Source organism: Xenopus tropicalis, chromosome 1 (genome assembly GCF_000004195.4).
Source record: "Xenopus tropicalis strain Nigerian chromosome 1, UCB_Xtro_10.0, whole genome shotgun sequence".
Classification (NCBI taxonomy): domain Eukaryota; kingdom Metazoa; phylum Chordata; class Amphibia; order Anura; family Pipidae; genus Xenopus; species Xenopus tropicalis.
The window spans coordinates 109,000,192-109,016,995 of NC_030677.2; positions in this window are offsets into that span (position 1 = coordinate 109,000,192).

Sequence of the window (16,804 nt, forward strand, 5' to 3'; positions counted from 1 at the left end):
CTTGTCATGAATGTGTGAGCTAATTGTGAAAGTCAAAAGGGTACTAAAGGCTGCTATTTTTGCAACTTACACTTTTTTTTAACCTTTTCTGAAAAGAGAGGATTCAAAACAATCCTGTCTTCTGCAACAGTTTAATATTGACAATTCAGAAGTTGATTCTCTTTGCAGGTAGTCTCTATAATTGGAAGCCTCCGGCATAGGGAGCCCTCCTAGCATTATCTTTGCACATTGCTTTCTTTAGCAGGAACAGAACTGTGGAATGACCACATTCTATCCCAGGGCCGCCATCAGTGGGGTACAGGGGGGACAATCGTCCCGGGCCCCGTGAGTTTTGGCTCTTAAGGGGGGCCCGGCTCTACTGCACTCACCTTTATGGGAATGGGTAAGAGAAAGTCTTTGGCAGAAAAATATGGTGATTGGGAAAAACAGAAAGGGAGAGTATGTAGAGAAAAACAAAGAAGTGAGGAAAGGTGGGTGATCCACTAGCAGAGATGACAGTGTGAAATAAGGACAAAAAGTTTAAGAGACGAAAAGTAGTATAAGAGCTGAAATGCTTGAAGAAGAAAAAACATAGAAAAATGTAAGAAAGCAGGACAGAAAAACAAAGCAGAAATCAGAGAACAGCAAAATCAAAAAGAGAAAGTAAGCAGAATTTTGCACTTGCACATTTTTTATATATACAAGCCTTATATTGCTTGTGTACATAGCAAGGCAGCAGTGGCACATCAGTGTAAGTGTACATTTTTTATCATCTGCAGTTTGAGTTTTTTGTGTTAGGGATATTGGCTGACGAGATTTGTTACTATGTGCAAGCGACAGATCTTCTGGAAATACCACTCCCTCCACTAACATTCACATCACAGCATATAAAACACCTTACTTATGGCAATTCAGCATAAATGCTGAAATATGTGTAAGAAGGGTGAGGTATTTTCATAAGATTTGTCGCCCACATAGCGAACAGTTCCCCCCGTCTCCCCTTGTGCCATAACCATTAGCACTGCTGTTGTCACGTCTCCCTCTTTTTGGTTACACGGTACCCATTGCCACCAATATGTGTTCTGGTTTTAAACCATTAGGCCTCTGGGGGGCCCTGATAATTTTGTTGTACGGGGCCCCGTGATTTCTGATGGCAGCCCTGTTCTATTCCCTCGCCCTAGTATAATTTTTCAGTGTACATGACAGTGCTGTGCTCCTTTGGAGGTTCAGAGCAGCTGACAAAGCACAGCTCTACACTGGGACACGTCATCCCATTAAAGTAAGAGCCCAGCCCCATTACAGAGAGCTTGCAATGCAAGAGGTGTCTGATTGGGTCAGCACTGAGATCTCAACATAACTGAACGGGTTAATTTAGGTATCAGCATATGGCAAATGAAAAAAGAAGAATTGAAATATATACATATACCTTAGGGTGCTAGCGTTTCTAGGCAGCTACAGTGTTTGTCAGGAAGGCCGTGAGCAAACACAGGCACCACTTGCTGTCATCATTAAATTCTTGATTTCCCCCTTAAATCATATAAAAATGGATTAATTCAGATACCACCATATGGCAAATAAAAAAAGAAGAATTGAAATATAAACATATACCTTAGGGTCTTCGTGAAATTCTTGTTTTCCCTTTTAAATCATATAAAAATGCAAAATCCAATTGTTATTCATTAAATTGCTATACCACCATATGGCAAATGAAAATAGAAGAATTGAAATATATACTTTTACTTTAGGGTGCTAGCATTTCCAGGCAGCTACAGTGTTTCTCAGGAAGGCCGTGAGCAAACACAGGTGCCACTTACCGTCTTCATGAAATTCTTGATTTCCCCTTTAAATCATATTAAAATGCAAAATCCAATTATTATTCTGTTAATAGCTGTGTAGTAATAACCCGTTATAGCATTGAGATGTCAACACAATTGATCTTTTAACCCTATTAACGGGTTAATTCAGGTACCACCATATGGAAAATAAAAAAAGAATTGAAATATATACCTATACCTTGGGGTCTTCATGAAATTGTTGATTTCCCCTTTAAATTATAGAAAAATGGAAAATCCAATTATGATTCAGTAAATCGCTATATAGTAATAACCCGTTATAGCATTGAGATGTTAACATAATTCATCTTTTAACTCTATTTACGGGTTATTTCAGGTACCACCATATGGCAAATGAAAAAGGAAGAATTGAAATATTTACATATACCTTAGGGTGCTAGCGTTTCCAGGCAGCTACAGTGTTTGTCAGGAAGGCCGTGAGCAAACACAGGCGCCACTTGGCGTCTTCATGAAATTCTTGATTTCCCCTTTAAATCATAGAAAAATGGAAAATCCAATTATTATTCAGTAAATCGCTATGTAGTAATAACCCGTTATAGCATTGAGATGTCAACATAATTGATCTTTTAACTCTATTAACGAGTTAATTCAGGTACCACCATATGGCAAATGAAAAAAGAAGAATTGAAATATATACATATACCTTAGGGTCTTCATGAAATTGTTGATTTCCCCTTTAAGTCATTGAAAAATGCAAAATACGGTTATTTTTTAGTTAATAGCTATGTAGTAATAACCCATTATAGCATTGAGATGTCAACATAATTGATCTTTTAACTCTATTAACGGGTTAATTCTGGTACCATATCATATCAAACCAAACAATAAGAATCTAAATATATACTTTAACCTTAGGGGTGCTAGCATTTCCAAGCAGCTACAGTGTTTCTCAGGAAGGCCTTGCACCATTTGCCGTTTTCATGAAATTCTTGATTTCCCCTTTAAATCATACAAAACATGCCATATTCAATTATTTTTCAGTTAATTGCTATGTGGCCAGAATGTAAATTGCCGATGAGATGGCATACAGGTCGCTACAATTTCTAAGTCGCCCAAAGGTTTTTGAGAGGCAATTTACATTCTTGGCAGTGGGATGGCATTGCAGGGAGATTTGTCGCGGTGCGACTAATCTCCCCGTCTGCCACTGACCTTAGGCCAACTCTTTTTGATAAGCAGTTGAGAAAGGGTCTGAAATTGTTTTCTATTGTCAAATCTACTTAGGTAATTAATTAACTATGTTTGTTATTAATGCTAAAAGTGCAGATACTTGAAGATCATATGTATGTGTAAGTATGTGATTCTAGCATAGATAAATTGATTAGGAAACTTACAGGAGACCCGCATTCATTGTTTGATAAATCTGCCATGTAGCAAGTCATCTTATATATCTACAAAGCTGAACATTAAGGGGCTGATTTACTATACTTTGGTTTCAGGTTGGCCCGCACATCCAGACCCAGATTTGTGGTGAGGCCACAAAGGCTAGGGCTTAGGGCGGAACAAATTTGGGGGCGCCATGCCGCCCAAGTTACAAAGAAGTTTTGCTCACATACGGAGCAATGGGGACATCTCTCCACTACTCCGTATGTGAGTTTAAATGGGCGTGCATATGCGCCACTCTAGTTACACTACTTTGCAGTATTATTCATAGCTAAAGAATTACTTTTATCATATGTTTTTTTCTGGAGTATATTGCAAATACAGTTTTGAGATCCATTGTCTGGAAACCCCTTATACTGAAAGTTCTGAATTATGGAAGTCATATGATAGCTGCAACGGCGTTTGATTAGAAGACACAGGTGGTGCTACATACTTTTAAACTGACTGATCATTGTTGCTCCCCCAGGCTTTAGCTATCATATGACTCTGGCAATATACTTTATATGACCCTTTCTTTTTGTGATAATTCCCTCCATTGTAAATAGATGTAAACTATAAGTTGTACTTTACCTTCGTGTGTTTTAAACACCCCTTTAATCATGTTCTGAAATGAATTGATAATGACACCAATCATGAATTCCGTAATGAGACCAATCATGTACACTATCTAAATCAGAACACGCTATAATCTTTGATTTATATGTTACTTACCTTATTCATGTCATTTGGTTGACATGAATGAATAAATTGGGATCCTTATTTATTTATTTATCTATTAATTACCATTTTAATTAAATATGAATTAAAAGTTAAGTTTTAACGTCAAAATCAGACCAAGCACTAAATTATGTTCCTGTATCAATATCTCCCATAGACCCCGTTATAATGAAATAATTCTAATTCTAATGTCTAATTTTAAAAATAATTTATTTTTCTTTCTAATAAATAGAATGTACTTGATCCTAACTAAGATATAATTAATCTTTAATGTGTTTAATGTTTAAATGATTTATTAGTAGACTTAAGGTATGAAGATCCAAATTACAGAAGGACACCTTAGCCAGAAAACCCCACATCCTGAGCATTCTGGATTACAGGTCCCATACCTGTGTATATTACTATGTGTTCTAAAGTATTATACATTAATTTGCCACTAATGTATTTATGCATGGAGTGGTTTGTTGTTTCTGAAGGATTCTTTGTAGGAGAGCAGCCTAATTACACTCCCCAAAACAAAAATCAGCCTCCACCTATGAAGCTCAACGCTGCCCCACAGTCTCTATTTGTCCCACTGACTCTATTTATGAGAGATCTTTTACTTAATTTCTTTTTGTCTCAATTCAAATCAAGTAGGTGCACTTGAGATTTATTATATATGGCTTGTGGTGGATTCAAAAAGGTTTCTGTGCTGAGTGAGGGGGGGCCTTTACAGTTGCCCTGGTTCAATCCACCCAGTTTTTTTATGTGCAATGCCCCTACAATTCCGTGAACCCCCATTTCACTGCCCTACAGCTTTCTAACCCACCTCCCACTGCAAACTCCCAATGGTCCAGATCTTAGGCAAAATATAAGTGATTTTTTAATTTAAGATTTTGGATTATTCCTGAGAGTTTATAGACCAGTTAAAAAGGTGTGCAATAAATGAACTTTGATACACTGGATTTTTTTTACAGCTTCATTTCATTGACTTTATAAATACAAATTTTGTAATATATAAACAGACATTCGAGTTTGCTGAGATTTTAAGTTTATTAAAATGTTTAAATCTAAAAACATTTACACATTCATACTTTGATAAATAAACCTTTGCGTCTATTAGGAACAGAAGGGAATATCATAAATTATTAGTGATCATTAGCTCTCCTGTAAAATGCAAAGATGATTTATGGGGAAAATGTAAACGTAATAACTGAAACAGTCAAAATAACAAAATAAAATAAAATCACATTTTTATTAAACACAATAGAAAGAAGGTGACTAAGGTGTAGGCAATGACAATTGCGCATTGCTTTTTAAAATAGTTGTTATGTTGTGTGGAATTTGACCCTAGGGCCCATGCATATGCTTGAATAATGTGGATAGGACCCTCCTGGCCAATGCAATTTTTAGTTTCAATGGTCATTAACTCTAGCAACAAGCTGGCATTTCATTTGTAGCAGCAGCGAAAAATATGGAAATATGGGGAAAATGAAAGCCAAGCGTAAAGCTGCTTAGATTGCTCCCACATTTAACTCAAAATCCTTTTTAAGTTGAACTTCCATGTCACTAATCTGTTAGTTATATGATAAGTGCACCTACTAAGGCTTGGCCACAAATAGTTACAATCTCCAATAGTAAGTAGTGTCAGTCACTACACTGAGGATGGCTTAGGGATGCTTTCCATAGATGGGAATAGAAAGAAAGCCCATGAATGTTCCAGAATGCATGCCAGCATAATACATATAAACATTATATTCCAGAAATCATTCTGTTACATAGGGTCTTCAGACTGCACCATTCATCCCTTATCCCAGGGCACTACCAATACAGATTGTTAAATAATACAAACATATTTCATTTTAAAAATCACCCACATTATAAAAGCAATGATAAATAATATATGTTGCCTCATTTCAATCCAAGCTAAAAAGGGCATTTACAAAAAAGATCCCACATCAAAAGCTGATCACTTACCTCTAGGCCAACTCCCACTCCCCGTCGTTGGTGCTTACCATCGAATCTTTCTAGGATGTGGACAGCCAACCACAGTCCTGCTTTCAAACAGGGGCGGGCAAACTACAGTTTCTTGTTATGTTTATCTAGTTGTGGATTGGCTGATATACTACAGTGCAAAGTGCTAGGAGCTGTCTGCTGGGAGCCTGGGACATCAGGGTGTGTAACAGCGCTGGGCGCTTGAGGGGCTTTGGGGAAATTTTCAGTATATATATAAAGGAATATGCAATGGCAAAGCCTTATTCTTGAAACAGTATGTGCAAAGTTTTGTATCCTGTGCCATCTCAATCACGCCCCAAGCACCCCTCATCCTATTAGGAAAACTTTAACTCCTTGGGCAAACCTTAAGCCATAGGCCCAACAAACCATTTACATGATCCACTCACTTTCACATAAGGGAAAGTGGTGCAGTTTGGGATACATTTCAGATAATTAAAAATTATTAGTTTTGGCACACCTTGGAACATTTGCTATGCCTCTAACAATATTTATCTGTCCAATCATTGTGGTCCTGGAAAAAGACTGCCAATGCTCCATGGTGACTGTAATGTGTTATTATGCTATCTATGGTTACGTAATGCCACTGGTATATCACTGGATTACATGCTGCAACCTTTCATGTGGTTAATAAAAAAGGAAAATGAAGACCAACTGCAATTACCATCATGATGTTTTTTATATAATAAAAATTAATAGAATATTATTATATTATTATTTTTATAGACTGCAAACACAAAGCTCTTATGTAGCGTGCAGCTCATATTTGATGGCTCCACTCTTTGGTATTAACTTTTAATATTTCAGGTGCAGAATGCCCTGGATTCTGAGCTACCCTGTGATTGTCATTATCCAGAATGCTTGGGACCAAGGGTATTATAATACTATAACATTATAGAGCTGATAATTGTAAGTAGAACAAACCCTTGTTTTCATAATTGATATTAAATGTTTTTATTAAAATAATATATACACACAGGTATAGGACCCATAATCCAGAATGCTCGGGACCAAGGGTATTCCGGAAAAGGGGTCTTTCCATAATTTGGATCTCCATACCTTAAGTGTACTAAAAAATCAATAAAACATTAATTAAACCCAATAGGATTGTTTTGCATCCAATAAGGATTATTTATATCTTAGTTTGGATCAATTACAAGGTACTGTTTTATTACTACAGAGAAAAAGGAAATCAGTTTTAAACTTCTAAATTATTTTAATAAAATGGAGTCTATGGGAGACGGGCTTTCTGGAACACAAGGCAGGGTAGGCAGGCAGAGTATGGCACACACAGGCAGCATGGGGCAGACAGACTATGGCACATACAGTACTCTGCCTTCCCTATGCTGCCTGTGTGTGCAATACTCTGCCTGCCCTATGTTGCCTATGTGCCTTACTCCTACTGCCCTATGCTGCCTGTGGGAGGTGAAACTGGCAGGGCTTTGTTCTGGAAGTTTGTTAGCATATGGAAATAGTCATTATATTCTCCATAAAGTGTGTAATTATATGCTGGGGGTAGCTGAGGGAGTGTCTTAATATGACATAATATAATTCTTTCACATATGAATGATGAGGGGTATCCCTACAGTGAGCACCAACCATTTGTTTTTTATTGCACTCCCACCATTAATGTGGGTATGGTCTTAAAAGTACCGGTACCGCAGAAGTTGGACAGCATTGGGGTATGGCATCTGCATGTGGACTGAATTCTTAACTGCTGGCTTTGCAGTGATCCTTGAAAGCTTATTTCTTCAAAAATGATTGATAATTATTTTTCAGAAGAGACCAGGAGAGTGCTTTCTTAGTTTGATTGTATGTCAGCCTTTACTTCCCATTTTTACATAACCCTGTAAATGTTCAGTATAATTTAAAAGACCATTTTACATTAAAACATTTTAATATGATGTTCTACTTTTTTATATTCCTATACTTTTCAACCTTAGCATCAGAATAGTGGTCAATTTCATGTTAAGGTCAAGGATCTCAAAACATACCCTCTATTGTTACATCTGTTTTCAATTAAGTAGGAAGGAGATAAAAGGGGTCCCTAAATATGACCTCAAAGGTTAAGAGGCAGAAAAAACATCTCTTGGTGCTTGTTCTAAAAGAACTTGTGTCTGGGGTGTGGCCATGCTCTGCATTGGGAATCTGGTGCTAAGTGCAGAGCCCAGAGTTGGCAGGTGAAAAGCAGATGGTACAGGCTCCATTCCGGCCTGTGCTTACCAATTTTTCTGCATGAGGCATGGGAGATGGGGCACTTTTGTAATATCTGCCCATCATGAATACAGTGATGCTGAATGTTGTCAGCATTGTATTCATATGATAAATACAGGTATTCGGCTCCAGAAAATCAAAGAGCAGGACAAGCCACCTTTGGCAGATGGCACCCACCTTTTGCACCTATCACTATTCCTTGCACTTAGTAAATGGCTAATGGCCTAATATGGTTAGTTTGCATGGATAAAACACGTTTTTTCCCCCAGCTGTAATTTCTGTAAGCACCACTTGAACCCGATAAACTGCACACCAAAACAATAAATTACAGTTATAAAAAAAACTTTATTGATGAATTATGGAGGATTAAAAACATTTAATATAGCAAAAATTATAAAATGGTGTAAATGGACCTTTCAGTAGTACCATGTAGGACAATGCTACCCAGCATACTTTTGTATAACAAATGCAACATGAGTACTGTAGATGTCCAACCCACAGGCGACTGAGCCAAGTGTTCTACTAGCGGCACAGCAACAGGGTGCTGTCTTGAATGCACATCATGATACATTTTCGAGTCTCAAAGTAAATTGCTTGTTGCAATTAAAAATCAGAGGAGATTCTTATTTTCTCAGTCTACACAACTGAGGAACCAGCTATTGAAGGCTTTTTTTTAATAGACCCAATTCTAATAATATATGCATATTACAAATATTTCCTCAGGAAGAAATTCAAAAGAGACTAGAATGTGTAAAGGTTAACAAGGGTTAGCTGGTCCAACACCAGAGGGAATTCATGCCTGGGTATTAAAAGAGCTTAGCTCAGAGACTGTCAAACCTCTTTACTTAAGGAGATACTGACACCAGAAATTATACCTTTTTTTTTCAATCTATCACAACATTGTCACTGCATGGAAAAATTCCGATTGGAAAACGAACATTTTGCGATTTTTTCGTATTTTTGCGATTTTTTCGGCGCCTTTACGACTTTTCGGAAATTGTCATGACTTTTTCGTTACCAATACGATTTGCGCGAAAAAACGTGAGTTTTTCGTAGCCATTACGACTTGCGCGAAAAAACGCGAGTTTTTCGTAGCCATTACGATTCGCTCGTATCTTGTCGCGACTTTTTCGTATTGAGCGCTCGTAAGTGGCGGGCAAAACTTTCAGACTTAGCATGGTTTTGGAAGCCTCCCATAGGACTCAATGGCACCCTGCAGCTCCAACCTGGCCCAAGAAAAGTCACCATACTGAAGCTTGAATGAATCCGAATGTTTCGTACTTGGCGCGAAAGCTGCGAAAAAGTCGCGACTTTTTAACGCTACGAAAAAAACGCAACATTTTGTGCAACTTTCGGAATGGCTACGAAAAAGGTGCGACTTTTCTCGCAAGTTTTAACGCTACAAAAAAATCGCAACATTTTGCGCAACTTTCGGAATGGCTACGAAAAAGTCGCAACAATTTTCCGAAAAATCGCAAAATACCGATTATTACGAAAAAAACGCAATCGGACGCATTCGGCCCATTCGTGGGTTAGTAAATGTGCCCCTAGTAGTCCTGCCAATCTGTTCCACTTCCTGCTGGCTGAATTCTCTTGATGTGCGGGGGGGGGGGGGGGCGGCACTCAGTACACAGCACTGTAGGATAGGAACCAACCAGCAGCGAGGCTGACCTGATAGGGAACTGAAGCTTGTCTTTGTATGACTGCAGGGTTGTCCCCTCCTCCTGTGCTTTTGGCAGAGACCGTTAGGACACACCCACCCTTCATTTGAAACACTGACAGAGACCTGAGAAGATCTATAGGGAGTTCCAATAAAGGGGCCATTTTTGCAGACAATATTCAATTTTAGCCCAAAGTGAAACCAGCACAATATATTATTCATAATTGCCTACAAAATTAGGGTCTCCTTTAATGTATATATTACCCATAATATTTTGAAGAGGCATTTTTTAAGGGTCGATATCACTGCAATATTTGGAGTCTTTGAGGTCTGACATGGTGCAGAGAGATTGATGAATTGCTAAAATGATGGCTATTGACATCAGTGGTAGGAAAGCTTTTGAAGAGATAAGAAGGGATATTATTCCCTTATTACTGTCTTCAATAAATGGCCATTAACTCAAAGGATAAATAGGTCCCTGATAAGGCCTCACCTTGAGTATGAAATGCAGTTTTGAGCTCCAGTGCTTAAAGGAGATGGAAAGGCTAAGTCACTTGGGGTCTGGTGCGGTTTTCTCCTAACAGGGGCACCAGCCCAGGGTAAAAGGTAAGCGATTAAAGTCACTTGGGGGTGCCAAGTGACTTAGCCTTTCCTTCTCCTTTAATGAGCTGAAGAGAGTGCAGAGATATATGGCTAGACTGGTAGAAGAGATAAAAAAATTAAACATTTATTTTTTTGATGTAAATGAATGAGCTCATTTCAAAAAGGGGGGGTATATTTTCCCTTTAAAGTTTAACACAAGTAGTTTTATTATGAATTCTATGAATATGTGAGATGTATTGGTTTATAAAGTCCCTCAGAGTTTAAAGGGAAAGCATGGTGGAATTTTAATCCTATAAATTAATTGCCAAGTATATCACACAGCCCCTTATTGCACTTACAGTGCACTTAAGTGGAAAGAAATTAGGCAATAGCTTGCTAGTAGAAAACAGCCCAGACACCTGATCCATTCTGACCAACTACTGCAAGCAAGAAAATGATAAGTCTACAGGATTAAAAGCTTGTTTCCTACAATTATGGTTTCCTGTTACCCTGTTACAGCATGCTTTGCATTTACTTGGCATTAAAAGAGGAGTTACTGTCAGTGTACACCAAGCTACGGTTAGTGATCTGGACAATGTGAAACATATCCTGATTAGATAAGAATGTGCCAGGATTAGAGTACCTCTATCTACAGGATAAACGTGGTCTCAAAATGCTTTGTTCAGCCCGAATATGATGTAGATCATAAAACACTGTGTCAGAAGTAATCGGATAATAAATGTATTTAACGCGGCAAATACAGCTGGCTTGGGCTATTTAAGGCACTTTTCAACAAGGCTTTGAGGACTGGAAGACTGACATCACATACCTCCAGAAGAGTTCCAGGTCTACTGAAAACATTCAGCACTGTATTCAGAGAAAGCTGTATCTCTTGCCACTCCATTGTAGGACAGCAAAGACCTTTATACTCAGTTAAGATTATGTACTGTTTATTATATAATGCAGTTACTGTGGATTTTACAAACTATATGAACTATTGAGGACCATGTTGCTTTGTTTGTATCTTGCTGCTGGTTAAGAAAAAAAAGTTGGAAACAATAATAAAGTATAATTTTTCTGTAGGAAATACTATCATATCAGCATATTGCTACAGGTCATGTTGTTTTATGCAGGATTCATGCAAGGAAATTGGCGGATAAAAAAGGTAAGGCAAACAGAGAAAGTTTCTTTTATTCTTCTGAGGAGTTCAGCAGCAGTAATATTTTTTGTACTGTCTATTAATTAAGAAATTAATAAAAATGTTAAAGGTATTTATATTCCTGGACTGACTGAATTGAAATGGAGTATAAATGTCTTGGTATGATCTTGTTATTAAAAATTCCTAAGCCAAAAGAGAAAACACAACGAATCCTCAAAAAATGAGTAAATAGGCCTCTTCCTTATGAAACTCTAAGGCCAGTGGTACAGTACACCAAGTGGATCAACAGGTTTAACACAAGGAAAATGTGTTTGCTTCTTCCTGAAGCGCTACTGCGTTGGATGGATTGGACTGTGTGGGGCAACATGTAGCAGAAAGTTCAGCAAAAATGTGAAAGTATGTGTTTTTGCACTGGTACCAACTCCATAGAAGTCCACGCAGGCCAACACCATGGAGCTACAGGGAAAAAAAGATGGGAAAAAAAGATGGAGGAAAGCAGATGATCCACTTCATATGCCTCTTCCCTAATGGTACCACAGCAGCTTGCTAATATGATTAATACATTTTTCAAAATTATATATATAATATATATATTATATTTATCCTTCTGTATATAGAGATCTAACAGTTTAACAGTTTTAAAGACTAGAAGCAAAAAACCATCTCCAGTAAGGCCAGTAAGTTTTGAAGCACGCATAAACTTTAGACTATTACCCTAACATACACACTGTAGATACAGTTTATAGTCTTTTTTTTTTTTTTTTAACACTTCAGTGCCGGTTACACTTATTTATCAACATTCCACAACTCTGCACCTGAGCAGTAACACGTAATAAATATTTAACACTTTGATTATTTTACCTGCAACTAGTTTAAAAGTGTTAATTGAGTACTGGATGCTATTGGTTACTGCTCAACTGCAATTTGCCCAGTGTTGCTAAAAAAGCCTAGGGCGGCACAAACATAGGGGCGGCATGCCGCCCCGCTGCAGGCAAATTTTCAAATTTCCCGGCTGAATGCATGACTTTTTGCCTCCATCTTCCAGTTAAATTTTGGAGAGTAAATAACATCACGATAAATGAGAATTTAACCCATGCGTCCTTAGACAAAACCAGTTTACACTGCAGATCTACTCTGGTAAAGTTGCCAGATATCAGGATGTAATAATACCTTAAAAGGAGGATATGTTGGTGTGGCATGTGTGACATGCTGAATGCCTGTACACGCAATATTGGGGGAATTAGCAATGGTAGGCAGGCAGGCATGCAGAGGATCTGGAGCATTGAGACAGGGACACCAAGACAGTTCATCAACATACAGTTCAGGGTTGTGATTTGTCCCTTATTCAGGGTTCTCACCTTCCAGGGTTAGTTCCATGCTCTGGAACACTCAGGCTTCACATTAAGCCTTGCTGACTCCTTTCAGCACTCATCCATCGGGTCATAACTCCCTCTGCTCCCTGCAGTGGCAGGTGGCACCCCCAGCTCCTCTGGGAATTCCTAACACAGGCAGCCCTCCTGCCCTGTGCCCCACTCTAAGAGTGACCCTCACAAAGTCATGGTTCAATTCCAACTCGCTCTGTGTAAATCATACAGCCCTTTTATTGGCTGCTCACCTGCAGCCTAATCAGGCAGCTCCCTACAGCTGGCCAAACCAAAATACCAAGTGGAGTTTGGAATGGAGGACCTAACCCTCCATTTACTCCAGGGACCTATTAATTTGGCTTCTCCTAAGCCAGTAACATAAACACAGTCTTACCAGCTGCAAAACCAGGCACCATTAACACTGGTGGCAAATACACTAAATAATTAGCTTTTCCATTGCATCTCTCACACATGATACATTCTTTTTCAGTTATCGGTCTTCTCTGAAGTTCACTAATTAATATTGTAATTATTGATTCCCCATGCCAGGGGAATAATTGTTATTTTCTTTGATACTTGCCTATATTACTTTCTTATGTATGGCACACATACCTATAGATATATTTATATAAGCCTATGGTTATATGTGGTGTACGCCCCTTGAACAATAGTAGTAAATTTATCAAAAATATTAGGCCAGCACGAATAAGTCCCCATACTTACCATCCACAATAATAAGTCCCCATACTTACCATCCACAGGCACACATTTTTATGCTCAAAAATATAGCACAGTAACCTGCACCTCTCCAATTATTACAGCAATGCCTGTGTTCAGCAGTGCTGTATTCCTGAGGGGTAAGCTGAGGAGAGAACACAGACATCCCCTAACATTCAGATATGCAAACCATTCAGAGTGCACCTATGGGTGTTATATCTGCCTTGCACTGAATTTACCCTTTGGTGCTCTAACTCTTGCAGTAGAAGATTTAATAAATGACTGCAAATATTTTCAATCGATAAAAAGTTCCACGATGTGACACTATGGGGGATATTATTTACCAAGACCTGAACGCTCCGAGCGTTTTCTCGCAGATTTTTTCGCACTCGCACGACTTTTTTGCGCGTCCGCACAAAAAATTCGGAAAGGCTCTGCCGCTGTTTACAATGGTTCGGTACAAAAATTCCGTGACTTTCGGATCGCCAATACGATATTATCATGACTAATACGATTTTTTCGCAAGCATTTTAGTGATATTTGCGATCTTCAGAAATTTTTGTTTCCAATCCGAATTTTTCCCATTCGGGATTCGAACTCGTGTTTTGATAAATCTGCCCCTATTACTTAAAAATGCAGCTTCTTCAAAATGGTCTCGTTACAAATTCACATCATCATGTGATGTGTACTTTTAATTTTGTTTTTTATTGTTGTAAAGTGCAAAAACAGGGTGCTTTGGCCAAAAAGCTAGCAATTTTATCTGAAGGGCCACGTCTGCAGGTTTTATCTCCCCAGGTACAGGGCTGCTTTAATTAGAGGGCAGACAGGGCATGTGCCCAGCACCCACTGACAGTGTAATGTTGTTGTTTTCCATTTTGTTTTGTGCCACTCTGTCCTGAGATTGGTGACCACTACCCTGATAACCTCCGCTTACCAGATCAGGCAATTAATGGCTGCTGCACAGGAACAGGTGACTGACAATGGGGTGGGACTGGAAGACATATACTGTATATATAAAAGGCGCACATGTATATTTGGTGGAGAGACACACAGAGATAGACTTGACGTGTTATATTGCTACCCTTACCCTCCTGCCTACCCCTGTCACGCTGCTTTGCTGTCTTATTGCTTAATATGTAAGTTACTTAAATTTAAGTAACCTATTTTAATTACTTAAATTTGAAAGCTTATACATGTTTCTCAACTTATGTATGTTTGTGTTACCCAGCCATGCCCCCACTTGGGTCAAAATTCGAACAAGACCCTGACAACAGTCCCATCTGAAAAGCTTACCATCTGTCCATGAGATGTCTAAAAATCTTTATTCAAATTTAGTTGTGAAGCCATAGGATCACTAACACAGCATTGCATCTCATTCTCAAAATTGTCTTTAAAGCAGAACTAAACCCTATATTCGCAGGCTCCCCTTAACCTCCTTCAAGCTCCCTCCTTACAAGAGCTACTTTATTCAGAGATCCCCTTTTGTGCTAACCTGCTATAAATCTTCAGAGCTGCACACTTAAGAGAATGCAAGTCAAAATTTAAAAAGCATACTGCCCAATAGTCCTTCTATTATTTAGTAAAAACGCCACACTTTTGGCTCACCTAATCAAATATTTACTCACACTTACTGCACATTTTCTAGAACAGGCAGCCATCTCTAAAAAGGTATTCTCCCTTCCTTTCCCTCCTTGCTTCATACTGCACATGTGTTTCATTCCCCCCCCCCTGCCAGATCCGCTTCTGATTGGCTGGTGTACATGTGTAGCTCAGAACAGGAGACAGGATCAAGTTACACACATGCTCAGAGAATAGGAAGGCTGCCGCTGGCAGCCTACAGGAAGGACAGAGATATTTCAGTGATGTCACTGTAGTCTTCACACTGCTGTAGGCTGCCAGCACCATATCTCAGAGAAGCAAGCAGGGATCTGGGAATTTAGATATGCAGTAAGTACTTAAAAAGAATGCCTTTAGACTTACTTTTAATTTATATTAACCTTTCATTGTCCTTTAACAGTGACATTTTCTGTCTGTCTTCTAAACCTCTTCTCTCAGCAATTTCATCTATTTGTAACTTTATAATTTGACAACATAAGATATAAATGCAAGTGAGTATGTTGGGAATTTACGTTATGCTTCTTTAAAAGTTTTTTTGTTTAAAGTTTCCATTCAGCAGAGATCGTGTGCGACCTGGAGTACCTCCACAACTGCAGCATTGTTCATCGGTCAGTATAGCTCTTCTTCTCCCTGATCCGTCTCCCTAATGTTTCTATTGGATTATCTATATTTTGATCACTTTCACATTGATTCCAACCTTCAATTTAATGCTGTTAAAATGTTTCTATATCTATTAACATATTGTATCTACCTTTAGAAATAATTTCCTTTTCTATGTTACAGAGATCTAAAGCCTGACAACATTCCGCTGGACCAAGATGGCCATGTCAGAATATCTGACTTTGGTCTGGCAGTTCCCAACATGTTCAGCGACAAGACCATAACCGGCTGGGCAGGGACACTGGGGAACATAGCCCCAGATGTGAGCGGTGACATTTCAGTACATTTATAGCATAAATTCAGTAACAGAAACAACTGTTTAAAAATGTGCCCAAAGTACATTCAAAAACTCAGCTTATCAATAATGTTCAGTATAATGTATCAGTTTGATGGAAATATGTAATTAATCTTTTAGTAGTTATCTAAAATAGTATATTGGGATTTATGCAGGGACATAAATCCATTTATATCTGGGGATTATAAAACAGTGGGTATTGTACTGTTGCATTATCAGAACTGCAGTATCTTTGGTCAGAGCACAATTTATTTTGGTACCAATGGGGCATTGTTGTGACTTTGTGAATTTTCTTGTTTGGAGTTCAAGTATCCATTTAAGCAGAAATACTTTCCAAATAAACAGGGTGTGTGTGGAACAAATGAACAACATGACATGGAAGAAATTTAGGCCATCCCAGGTTACAAAGGCTGAAAATGTTTTAGTTAGTTATAAGTTTTGACCTGCTCCCAGCCTAGCGATACTTACAGGATGGGGGAAGCGTGATCCTTCCATAGGCTTACTACAAGTAAAAACAGTACTCCAGTCTATGGAAGGATTGTGCTTCCACCAGCCCAGCGTGACTGAGACTCAGACTATTTTTTATAGCCTATCTTATAATATTCATTTAAATTC